Source organism: Chelonia mydas, chromosome 5, assembly GCF_015237465.2.
Source record: "Chelonia mydas isolate rCheMyd1 chromosome 5, rCheMyd1.pri.v2, whole genome shotgun sequence".
NCBI lineage: Eukaryota > Metazoa > Chordata > Testudines > Cheloniidae > Chelonia > Chelonia mydas.
In genome coordinates, this window is record NC_051245.2 from 62,671,004 (window position 1) to 62,684,735 (window position 13,732).

The following is a 13,732-nucleotide window of genomic DNA, read 5'->3' on the forward strand; positions in this document are numbered from 1 at the left end:
AATGCTTATTTTGTTCAGACTTGAAAATTGGTCCTATTTTTGCAAACTTTCCTGACATGAAACTTTGACACATATTCAATAGCCATTCCAGTTTTCTTTCTTGCTTCAGTTCACAGTACAAAAGATATCCATTCCAGTCTTGCTCCAAAAATAATACAGCATAATAATGGATGCTGCAGCTTGGATACTGTAGAAACAGTGTTTGTGAAATATTCATTCAGTTTGATCATGTACATTTCCCTGTTTAAAAAGAAAAGGAGTACTTGTGGCACCTTAGAGACTAACAAATTTGTTTGTTATAAATAAATGTGTTAGTCTCTAAAGTGCCACAAGTACTCCTTTTCTTTTTGCGGCTACAGACTAACACGGCTGCTACTCTGAAACCAAACATTCCCCTTATTATTTGCTATTTTAGAGCATTTATGCCAAAAAGTTTTTTTCACATGAATATATGGGGAATGACTGTTTTAATATAAATACCCATATCTGTACACAAAAAGATGCAAACAAAAGTATTCACTTTTATTTGTTGTACTATTTGCTATTCAGTATTATTCGTTTGTTACTCTCGCATTTAACATTTCAATAATCCAATCAGGGAGCAGAATCAGGACTATCTGACTTACATGACCAATTGCCAAACACAAATTGAATAGCTGGGGAGATTTGCATTCATAAATTGTGATAAATATGTGAGAATAATCACTACAATGACACATGATTCATAAACAGAAAAAAGAACTACATATGTCAGATCATTTTCTTCAATATTAATAATTTGGCCAGCTTTGTTTTAATATGTTCTGATTAGAAAAGAGGGGGAATTCTTCATTTGTCTTGACTGATGATGGAAAGCACAGGAACGATGATTCAGAACTAGAACGCAACTGGCATCTGGAATGTCGCTTACAGCAAATATTAGTGTGTGCACTTTAGGGACTGGGTTTTTTTGTTTGTTAGCTACCTCCACCGCCAGCCCCCACCAGCAACGCCCCACACAATGATGTTATCTGTCTTGCTTTGACCAGAAAACCAACCATGATACAAATGCTCCCATGTAAGCATGAAAGTTCCATGTCTGGCAAGTTTTGCAAAAATGGGACCAATGGTGAATTCTCAACAAAATGAGTATTCACACATAGAATTTTATGAATATTTAACAATTTTCAATTAACCCACTTTGAAAATCTGCAGACTTCCTGATACATCCTCATTATATTGGCTTGTAGACCTTTGGGTCCAAAGTTGTTTTCAGTAAATAGTTCAGAAAATTTTCTGGTATGTCCACACTTAAAATGCCACAGCAGCACAACTGAGGCACTGTAGCTTTTCAGAGTAGACACTACCTATGCCGATGGGAAAAGTTCCCCCATAAGTGTAGGTAATCCACCTCCCCAAAAGGCAGTAGCTATGTTGATGGAAGAATTCTTCCAATGACCTTGCACTGTCTACACGTGGATTTAGGTTGGCTTAACAATGCCACTCAGGGTGTGGAATTTTCACATCACTGAGTGACATAGTTATGCTGACCTAATTTTCTAGTGTAGACCAGGGCTCAGTTAATTTTAAGGTTCCTTAAGAATCTTTTTTTTTAGGCCCTTTACAGGGAATGACCACTGTTATGTCAACCATACCCAGACGAATTACAGTTTATTTTAGACAGCCAAGACAATTTCAGTGCTTGGGCAGCAGGGCTATTTCACTGCTATGGGGATTTCCTGGTTTGGGTTGGAGCCCAGGATCTAGGACACTGAAGGGTGGGAGGGTACCAGAGTTCGGGATCCAACCTGCACCTGGAAGTTGACACAGCAATGAAACAATCCTGCAGTCAGGGTTGGCTTGCATAGGCCAACTGCAGGCTTTTCTTTGCTTTGTAACCGTACCCTATGTAGCCAAAATAGAAATACTGATGTGACTGAATTTCTTGAGACAAGGTGAGTAAGGCAATATCTTTTATTGGACCAACTTCTGTTGGTGAGGACCCATGGATCTTGAAAATTTGTGGGGAATATAGATCATTATAGCAGTGGAGATACGTCTACAGGTTTTTCATCGGTTGTTCTAGCAGGGTCTGGTACTGTTTTGAGTTGGTATGTCCTGGTCTGTGGGGAACTTGCTTCTGATGATGAACTTGCTGAGGTTGAAGGGTTGTTGGAAGGCCAGAAGATGGGGGTTAAGGAAATGTTTCTCTCCGGATGTGTTCCCCATCAAAAATGGGTTGCAATTATTTGATACTATGTATGGGTTCCAGTGCCGGGTGGTAGGAGATAACTAAGGTTATAATATTGGTGTAGGGGGGTTTCACCCTGTATTGAAGCAAGTTCTCTCCAGGTATTTGGGTGGCCCAATTCATGATGTGTCTTTGTTTGGTGAAAGTGCTCATAAGTGTGTGTTAAGGTCTGTATCCTGGATTGTCTTCTTAGAGTATATTCTGTGGTAACTGAGTTCCTGTGTCTGTGAAGATAAGTATAGTGATCAATGGGTTTCTTGAATACAGTTGTCTGTATTGTTTCATTGTTTAAATTGATAGTGGTGTCAAGAAGGCTGATGTTGGTATGGGACTGTTCTAGAGATGGATGAGTGGTGGTTGCTGAAGATGTGGTGGAAGTCTCTGATGGAGTCTGTCGTTTGTCCAGAGAATGAAAATATCATTTATGTATATCAGGGATATCATTGGTTGAATGATGGATTTTTCAATAAATTCTTCTTCAAGGTGGCCCACGAAGAAGTTGGCGTATTGGGGAGCCATCCTGGTACCCACGGCTGTTCCCATGGTTTGGACAAAATGTGTGCTGTTGAATGTTGTAAAGTTGTTATGGGTGAGGATGAAATGGATGAATTTGACAATGTGTTTTGAGGTGGTAAATGAGTGTTATGCATTCTTGTAGATATTTGAATCAGGTAGCAAGTCCATCAATGGGAGGGATGTTGGTGTATAGGAAGGTGACATCCATGATAGCAAGGATGGTTTTCTGAGGGAGGCTGTTAATGTTGAAGGAAGTTGGTTGTGCCCTGGAGTAAACTGGCTCTTTGTGTGGTGAGTGGTTTAAGGATGGTTTCTATCAGTCCTTATACTACTTCAGTAAGAGTGTCATGCCAGATATGACGGGTCTACTTGGGAATCTTTTGTTTGTGTATATTGGGAAGCATGTAGCAGGTCCCTGGGGTGGGTTCATGAGGTGAAAATGTTGTAGAGTTTGTCTTGGAGTTGTTTGGGGAAGGATTTGATTATATCCTTAAATTCCTGTGTGGTGTGGGGTCTTCTTTGAGCTGTTTTATAGTAGATGGTGTTGAAGAGTTGTTGGTTTGCCTTGTTGACATAGTAATCACAGTTGAAGACTATGATGTCACCCCCTTTGTTTGTTGGTTTGGTCACTATCTGGTGGTTGAACTTCAGGGACTCTAGGCTGTCCTGTAGACAGTGGAGAGATTGTGGTGGAAGTGATATTTATTAAGGATTTCCCTATCAATTTTTTTTCCTGAAGCAATTAATGTAGTGATTAAGTGTCATTTCATCCATTGGGGGAAGAGGTGTCAAGTCAGATGATTTCTGTTTCATATGACTGGTGGTGGAGACATGGTAGTTGAGGGTAGTGTCACCTTTGTTGTGAAAGAATTCTTTGAGGCAGAGTCAGTGAAAGAATTTGTCTAGTTCTCCACATGTTAGTATGGTATCAGGTTCTGTGGTGGGGCACAGGTACAGTCCCTTGGAGAGTCTAGACAATGATGTTGAGGATGTCCATGTGGTTGGTCATGGTTTCTCCTGGAAGGAGGTGTTCTGTAGATTTGTTGTTGTTGTTGGTGCCACTTTTTGTTTTTGTATTGGATGGATGTCATCAGTGTTTTTTGATAGTTGTTTAGGATTTCTTGCATTATCTTCAGGTAGGAGTCCGAATTTTTTTCCTTCCAGTGTACGTTAGCATGTGATGATTTCTTGTTTGAGGTGATCCCTTCTGGAGTACGTGAGGTACAGGAGATGGTTCCTCAGTTTTTCCTGAAGTCCTTTTGCAGACCTGTTCAGCATATTTAGAGTTGTATATAGTAATCGGAGGGTTATAGATGGTGAGTCTACTGGGGATGATGTTTTGTTTTTTACATTTGGTCAGGAAGTAAATGTCCCTGCTAAGTTTGGCTTCATTCTACATGTTGTGGAGTTTCCATTTCAAATGGCAAAATTTGATATCTTCCATTGTTGTTTGCTGTGTTGCAGCCATGTTGGTCCCAGGATGTGAGCAAGACAAAGTGGGCGAGGTAACGTTTATTATTGGACCAACTTCTGTTGGTGAAGGAGACAAGCTTTCAAGCTACACAGAACTTCTTACTGAAGACATTTTGCTAACAAAATCACAATGTACAGGATAGTCTCTCATAGCTTACTAAAAACCTTACACTTCTGTCTGAAATCAGATTGTTCTTTCCAAGGTATTTCATGGTGTTAATGTGCTTATTTTTATAATGTTAATGAAGTCATTCTGCTTGCATTTAACTACCTACAGGTTGCTTGCTTACGGAACTGATTATGGGCCATGATGTATATATGATGGTACATGCTTTTTACAACTTGATTATTGTAAGTTGTTACTAGTTGAGTTTTCTGATAAGGCCTTATATCACATGCAGATTGCTCAAAATGTTGCTATTAGGATATTTATCTCAGTAAGGCATTCCCATCCAGAGCCCTTTCTTCTTTAGCTTACTCTTAATTGATTGATGAATGAGTGAATATTCAAATCTATCATTAGACTCGGGCCTGTTTCCAAATCCTCTTCCCATTTCTTTTCATGTTTATTTTTTTCCATTGTTCCCAGATATACTATGCATTCATAGATAACAATGTTGGGAATATTTTGGGGGGTGACTATATTTGCTTTAAGACACAAAATCTGAAATATTGTTTGAACTTATCAAGGGGAAAGAACTTATATATTGATAGGTAGTGACTGTATGAGCTGGAAATCAGAGTCTCTGCCCATGGAAAAAGAATTAATCATGTTGACAGAAACTGCATGTTGTTGGAGGGAAAAAAATCTAGTAAAGGTGTTAAAATAATGAGGCTGATTTTGTGAACACTAAAGCTCAGTTTCAAACACCAATTACTATTTAGCCCTCTAGTTTTTCAGTGCTTTTTCCAGGGCTTTCTGTCTTTCTCCTTTACATGACTTACAATGTTTTTGATTCTAAGCTTAATTGTATGGTCATCAGTTTTTATCCAGCTTCCTCTTTATTGATAACTAACTCTGTTTTCTAAGTTATCCCAGTGTATCTTGGCCAAGAATTTTCTGTACCTTAAAAAAAAATCAGTTTAATCAAAAAGATTAAGAGTGATCAAATGTCTAATATGAACACGAGTGAAAATGAGGTGGAATCTGAGGCTAAAATAGAGAAAGAACAAGTTAAAAATTACTTAGACAAATTAGAAGTCTTCACGTTACCAGGACCTGATGAAATGCATCCTAGAATACTCAAGTCACTGACTGAGGAGATATCTGAGCCATTAGCGATCATCTTCATAAACTCAGGGAAGACGGGAGAGATTCCATAGGACCGGAAGAAGGCAAAAATAGTGCCAATCTATAAAAAGGGAAATAAGGGCAAGGTGGGAAATTAGAGACCAGTCATCTTAACTCCAGTACATGGAAAGATAATTGAATAAATAATCAAGCAATCAATTTGCAAACACCTAGACAATAATAAGGTGATAAGTAACAGTCAGCATGGATTTTTCAAGAACAATGATGTCAAACCAACCTAATTAATAGCTTTCTTTGACAGAGTAACAAGTCTTATGGAAGGGGGAAGCAGTAGATGTAGTGTATCTTGAGTTTACTAAGCTTTTTGATAAACAAATTAGGGAAATACAGCCTATATGGAGCTACTATAAGATGGGTGCATAACTGCTTGGAAAATTGTTCCCATCGAGTAGTTATCAGTGGTTCACAGTCAAGTGGGGTCCCTCAGAGATCAGTCCTGTGGCCGGATCAATATCTTTATAAATTAGTTAGATAATAGTATAAAGAGTACTTAAAGTTTGAGGAAGATATCAAGCTGGGAGGTGTTGCAAGTGCTTTAGAGGATAGGATTAAAATTCAAAATATCTGGACTAATTGGAGAAATGGTCTGAAGTAAATAGGGTGAAATTCAATAAGGACAAATGCAAAGTACTCCACTTAGGAAGGAACAATCAGTGGCACATGTACAAAATGGAAAGTTACTGCCTAGGAAGAATACTGTGGAAAAGGATCTGGGGATATAGTGGATCACAGCTAAATGTGGGTCATTGGTGTAACACTGTTGCAAAAAAAATGAACGTCATTCTGGGATATATCAGCAGGAGCATTGTAAGCAAGACACGAGAAGTAATTCTTCCACTTTACTCTGCGCTGATAAGGCCTCAGCTGGAGTATTGTGTCCATTCTGGGTGCCACTTTTCAGGAAAGATGTGGACAAATTGAAGAACATCCAGAGGAGAGTAACAAAAATGATGTAGAAAACACAACCTATGAGGAAAGAGTGAAAAAACTTGCATTTGTTTAGTCTGGAAAAGAGAAAAATGGAGAATGAGCGAGGGACATAAAAAGTTGTTACAAGGAGGAAGGTGAAAAATTGTTCTCCTTAACTTCTGAGGATAGGACAAGAAGCAATTGACTTCAATTGAAGCAAGGGAAGTTTAGGAAAACTTCCTAACTGTCAGGGTAGTTAAGCATTGGAACAGATTGCTAAGGAGGTTGTGGAATCTCCATCATTGGAGATTTTTAAGAACAGGTTAGAAAAACACCTTTCAGGAATGGTCTAATTATTACTTAGTCCTGCTTGAGTACAGGAGACTGGACAAGATGACCTATTGAGGTCCCTTCCAGTTCTATACTTCTATGATTCTATGAACATATTATCAAATAGAAACCTGAAATTATGATAAATGTAACTGAATTATAATTCAGTTATATTAATTTTCAAAGTTGTGTATGTATTTAAATAAATCTGACTGAAATGGTCCCATATGTTTAGCAGCTGACTAACTGAAATGTAATATAATTGTATTGTTGAAACTAAGTAGATGATTACTAACCACAAATGCTTGCATGTGCTATCTTAATTAAACTGTTCTCTGAAACAGAATATTATTTCATTACCCTACTGTATAAGTAATCATATTTGAACCAAACATAACATTTAGATTTATATACTACTGTAATGGGATACATCTCTGCCCCTTTACTGCATCTGCAAAAGGCCCTGACCACAGCAGAATTTGTGCAGTTCTATGCCAGAGTTTGTAGAAAATGAGGATCCTGAACAGAGTGTCTGAGTGCCATGGCCAGCATGAAGTGAGAAAGGCTGGGCAGGGCCAGAAAACCTATGATTAGATGGAGCGACCAACCACTTTTTGATCCCCTTTTGTAGAACACAAGCTGAGGAATATGCCCCAGTCCTCAGGCTACAGAAGCAGCCATGGAATGGTTCTATCTTCCTCCGTGGAGTTCCTCTAACTCAGTCTGGTTCCTCTGCCTGAATGAAATTAACACACGCACAGAGGCCAAGCACAAGACCCATGCCCAACTATGGTGCATATCCTGTGGATTTAAGTAGTGCATAGGTGTTGTGCAGACTCTCTGCTAGAGCTAGGTGGAAAATTGTCACTGAAAAATGCAGACTCAGGTCATCTTAAACATTTCATGAATTCTTCATAAATTTGTATCAATTTCATCAAATTATTTCAATGTTAAAAAAATCTGTTTTGTTTTGACATTTTCCAAACAGTCTTCACATTTTTTATTCAAAATTACTTTTCATTTCACAATGTATTTCCATTTTATTTAAAAAAAAAATTCATTTGGGGTTGAATGAAATGTGTAATTTGACCCCAAATAATTTTTGTTTCTATTTGTAATGGCCAGTAAGCTGAAAAAAAAAATCAGCTCTATTCGCTACAGATGGGTGAATTGCATCCATTTTTATCAAAATTAGCATTCGGCCTCTCTAGCTTTTCACATTATCTCTGCATTTTTTTTCTTATGCTGTTTTTCCTAAGTGAAATCCTGGCCTCTCTGAAGTCAATGACAAAACTCCCATTGATTTTAATGGGGCTAAAATTTCACCCTCAGTTTATACTTATTCTTCATTACGTATGAGACGTTTTGTAAGATTGTAACATAGCCAAAGGATTTCTCTCGCATTGATTTTTCAACATTCTAATTACATTTGCCCTTTATATTCAAATCTGTATCTCTCTCTCTTTCTGTCACCATCCTGGGCCCTGGTTATCTCACAGGAAATACAGATGGTTCAGAATGTTCATGCATATTTTATTTTCATCCCATTCATTAAGCTCTTCTCACCTCTCCTAGGTACTATATGTATATACTGCAGAGTTCATATTATTGTGTTTAGAAAATATAGAATGCATGTTTTCTTCTGACTTGTAACTTGAGCCAGCACATCTTAAAAAATTTCATGAATTGACACATCTCAGAATATTAATTATTTCTAGTGATTTTCAAGGAGTTGCAGGTTCTCCTCTTGTCACATCCTCTTGATTTACCCTTCAGTCACTTCCCCTTGTTTCTAATTAATTAAGAAGATATTTAAAATGCATGTCCCCCTTACTGTGCCACTTAGTGACATATTATTCTAAGAAAATGTATTTAACTTAATCTGTTACCTTAATTCAGTAGATCTGCATAGTTTGAGCAGATAATTATACATTTACAGTGCATTATTGTAGTTGAATTTAAATATTCAATTAGCACATTAATTAAAGTTTTCATGGTGAATATTTTAAGGTTAAATCATTTATTGCTAATGTTGAAAATTGACTTCACTAATAAAGTCAATTAAACCCTCTTAATGGAAGCTCATATTAGAAGCAATTTATTTAAATTCAATTATGGACAATATCACATGGCCTGTTTATGATAATGAACAATAAATGTGATATTTAGTTAGGGTATAACATATTCTAGTTATTATATAAACTGATATAAATAAAGCTACATAAAGACTGAAACATTTGGGCTAAACAATAAGGGCTATTCTGCTGAGCTGCCATGAAAATGCACAAGGAATAGAAACGCACAAAGAAACACCCATAAAACCCCTGCACAGTAACTGTGCACATCTCAGTGTTTTTTCCCCTGAGTGTAACTTACCCTTCTGTATTCTGAGTGATTTTGTGGGACTTAAATGACACTTAGGTCTTTTGCTGGCCCTCCACAGAAAGGTGAATGTATTTTGTAGAGCCAGGTGAAGCATTTCAAACTAAAAATATGAACATTAGAAATGGCTTTTTTAAAAAACAAAACTTTCACAAAGAAAAATGCCTTACTTATTTATTGATTGTTAATTATCAGAAACAGTTATTGTGGGGTGGGGGGGAATAATATTTCTTTACAAAAAATTAAGCAGTCCATTTCAACCACTTCTAAACAAAAATGTTGGGAGGGGGGGCGGGTTTCAGGAAAGTATAATTTTATTTTTCAACTATAGTAATTTGGGAAGAAAAATGACATTTTTGGCACCAAATGCCATGCCAGCAATATTGTCCATAAGCACATCATTCCAACTTTGCAATATTTCAGCTACAAAATACAAGAAGTTAAGTTAAATTAAGCTGTGTCCAACATCTGTGCAAGCTCCACCTTCTTTTATTGCAAAGTCAAAGCTTGGCTATTGTATTTGCACTAGAAGGGAAGTTAGAGGTAGCTGTATGCAACCCACAAGCTCTTTGAAAAATCTTACTTCTGCATAATACCTCTAGATAGCCAGATGTTTAGATCTTTTCTGCATAATATGTGGATCAGAATTTCTTAGCAAAGTGCTTTAAAACTTATTTTAAAATCTCTAAACAAGGAACCACACTTAATCCTGGATGACTAACAGAAAACCTAGATACACAGGCAGTTTTGAAAATGTTGACCCATATCTTTGTATGGCTGGAAACTAAAAATATTAAATATATTTCTTACTGTGCTGCATGTTTTTTTCTGAACTGAGAGGCACAATAAGGCACAGCCTTACTGAGGCTAAGGTACTGAGATAAGGAGGAAGAAGTCTGGGAGCATTCGTGACATGTATTAAGCATGATTTTATGTCCTGAGTTGTAAAGATGAGGCAAGATGGATCTTTATTCCATAGAGATGTGTTGTCATAAGTTATCTTTCGCTATAAATGTGTGTATAGTCCAGGTGCCTGTTCTTCTTTTTTCTCATCTCTCCTTATGGTAGTCTTGTAATGAGTAGCCCTTCAATGTATTGTAGTGCCTAGCTATATAACTCTTACGAGAGACAAGACAAGCTGGTGGTGATTCTAAGGATGTTCTGGAAGCTTATCTTATTATTTCTATACAATCAAATTCTGGGAGATGTTACTTATCTGCAACTCCTATTGAATCAACAAGATTTGCATGTGGTCAGAATTTTACATGTAGGCTGTACTTGCAATACATAATCCTGGACCTGAAGATAATAAAATATTTGTTTGCATAGGACAGTCTTAATTCTGTTACGTTCTTCATAGGACAACAGTTTGGTTGTCTTTTAGGAGGTCATTACAATAAAAGATTATCTTCTCAGCCCACTAACTGAAATTGGCCAGTTCATGCAGAATGACAGTTATCCAAGATATTGTTCAGGATATTTTACAATTTATGTTTTATTTTAGTCCACAATTGGATGTTACCTTTCATGATGGGTTTATAGTATCTGCTACTTGGTTGGGGGAGGTGGATGTTTGTTCTGTCATGTAGTAGGATGGCTAGGTTAACTGTGCCAGCTGGAGGCTGTTCAACTTATGGCCAATGATGTTCTAAGTCTCATTTTGTCCATCCTGCTATATATTCAACTTGAGTGGCCCAGAAGTAGAGTTCATATTAAGAAGGCTTAGCCCTTCCAAATTATGTCTTCATAGATCCTTTAGTTGAATTGCAGGTTTTGGCGTACTATGTACATTGGGAAAACAGTCTCTGTCTCTTTGTGAAAAGAGATCATGACATTACAGGAAAATGTCTGGAGCTGATAAGAGATGGGGGAGAGAGCTGTTTTTTAAAGACCTCTTCTGTCCCGTCTTCGATGTTAATTTGTTTCCTTTTAGCTGCACTGAAGGGAATTCCAGAAGCAGTGGCATATGATGAAGGGTTTTACTCCTAGAAGGAGTAAAGAATGGGATCTTTTGAACTATGAATGACAGAAGGCTGGTAGAGGATGTCTTCCCATAAAACAAAAATCCATATACAAAAACAAAGGATATTTAAATTACAGTGAAAAACCAAAATTTGTTTCCTCTGAATACAGGAATATACTGTAATGTGGCAGGGAGCAGGGTGAAAAGGTATTCAGCACACAGCCCTACTTTATTTTACCAGCTGACTGCCTAATCTACTCAAATTCTCATCATCTTCCTGCTTTGAATGAAATTGTGAAAAATCTATAGACTCTATTACCTACAGTAGAGAATTTTAGCTATAATGGTAGTGTACATGGATGATATTTGAGATAATCTATGGCACGCATTTCATATAGTATACATGTCCACACTTATGTTAGTATAGTACATGGTTCTGGTTATTCGAGTTAGACACCACTATTATTATTTATTATTTTGGTCAGTTTACACAATTAACCACACTTATTCCTATGTTACTGTTGTATTAACTACACTGTTACTTAATTAGAGGTGAACATCAAAAGGTCCATAGGTTCAGTTTGGATTACTACTAAAAAGTTTTAAGGTTTGGTAAAATCAGGATGCAGATCTCATAAAACTGGGCTCACCCATGAGATTTCTGGTATTTCTGCTTTTGATACCTGGTGGAACCAGGAAATGCAGAGGTGTATGAAAATTTTAAAAATAACTTTTTTTCAAACGAGACTTGGATTTAATAGGGCTAACCTGCACAAAAGATCCAAATTCTATGACAAAGTTAATTCCCATAATTCCAAACATTCCAATTTACAAAAAAAAAAAAAAGCACAACTGTGGCTCATAGATGTAAAGTTAGTTGGGAATACTCAATGGAAAATCACTCAATTTTTTAAAGGTTTTTAAGGTCAGGCTTGACAAAGCCCTGGCTGGGATGATTTAGTCGGGAATCAGTCCTGCTTTGAGCAGGGGGTTGGACTAGATGACCTCCTGAGGTCCCTTGCAACCCTGATATTCTATGATTCTATGATTCAATGATTATTTTCAGTGATTATTTCTGATGTTGGATTTTCTCATGTTTTCCACACAGCCCAGCTCCATTCCTCAGGCTTTGGAGCCTGTGATGTTATCCAGACACCCAGGTTCACAACTTCCTCGTACCTCAGATGTGCCAGGTAAGGAGACAGCTTTTTATTGGTTTCACTGACCCCTCTTCCCGAGCCTTAGGTACTCTACTCTTTTCTAGGCAGCCTAGCTCTCTAGACTGCATTTTTTTGGTCTGCCCTGCTCACTGCCTGCAAGCTAGACCATAGGTCTGGCTTCCAATATCCTGTTTCTTAGCTTCATGGAAAAATGCAGAGAGTACACACTGTAAACCAATTCACTGCCCCTTGTGAGCAAAACTGGAGAGCAGAGAATGGATGCAGGGAGGTCCTGGCCAAGTAAGAGAGACAGAGAAGAAAATGCTGGGTGCCCAACTGCAGCAAAAATGCTGTATTTTGTGGCATCTTGGAAAAATATTCTATTCCCTGGTCATAGAATTGCAGAATCCAAAGGGCTTAAGGTGAATGACATAGTTCATGACTCTTGAAATGATTGTTTCTGGCGCTCTGCAAACTCAGGTAGACAACCCTTCCTCTCTTTTTACTCGGTTCATGTTTAAAAGGTTATATTTACACTCATAAAGTCTAAACACATTTTTAAATCTAAAGGTGGGATTGTGATGCACAATTCTGCATTAAGAATAGCATTCCATAGTAGGAGAATCATGAAATACATGGGGCCTTGGCTTGAGGTGTTCTTGTATGGACCCCCAGACCTTGTATGAGGAAGGATGGTAGGGGATCATGGCAGATTGGGCTAGATCTTTTTATTTGATTGGCATGGGGATGCCAAGGGTTGGGTTTCTCTTGTTCTGTTAATGCAGGCCAGCTGGGCCAATTAACCCATTAGGCAGCTGATTAAGGGGGCTCAGCTGGGAAGGAATATGCAGGGCCTATAAAGCCCAGGAGCTAAAAGCAGAAGGGCTAGCTGGGAAAAGGCAGACACTCCCATGAGAAAGGGAGGAGTGAGTGGAGGCTGCAGTCATTCCCTAGGAAGAGGGAGGAGGCTTTGGGAACTGGTAGGCCTAGGAAGAAAAGGGGACCCAGTAATAGGAAAAAGCCCAGTGATAGAACGGTGAGGCCAGGGAGAGAAAGCCCAGACTGCTGAGCTGAGGGTCCCTGGGCTGAAACCCAGAGAAGAGGGTGGCCCTGGGTTCCCCTACCAGCCACTGGATGAGTGGCACTGAGGTAGTGAATGGGAAGACTGCGCAGGACTACAGAGGAGCTAAACTCCCTCCTCCTCTCCCCAACCCTCCCCCTACCTAGAAGGGGGTACTATGGATAGCAACATGGCCAGAGGGCTGAGCCACGAAGAGGATGCTGTAGTTCCTGAGGCTGCAAGAGGAGCTGCAGGTGGACAGCAGAGACAGAGGGATGGTGTGCAAACTATGGATGGGAGGGGTGTCGGCCTCAAACTATTCCCCAGAGTAGCAGCAGGAGGCACCAGTCCAGCAGTGAGTGATGCGCCCGATGACAATCCACTTAATATCTTGTCT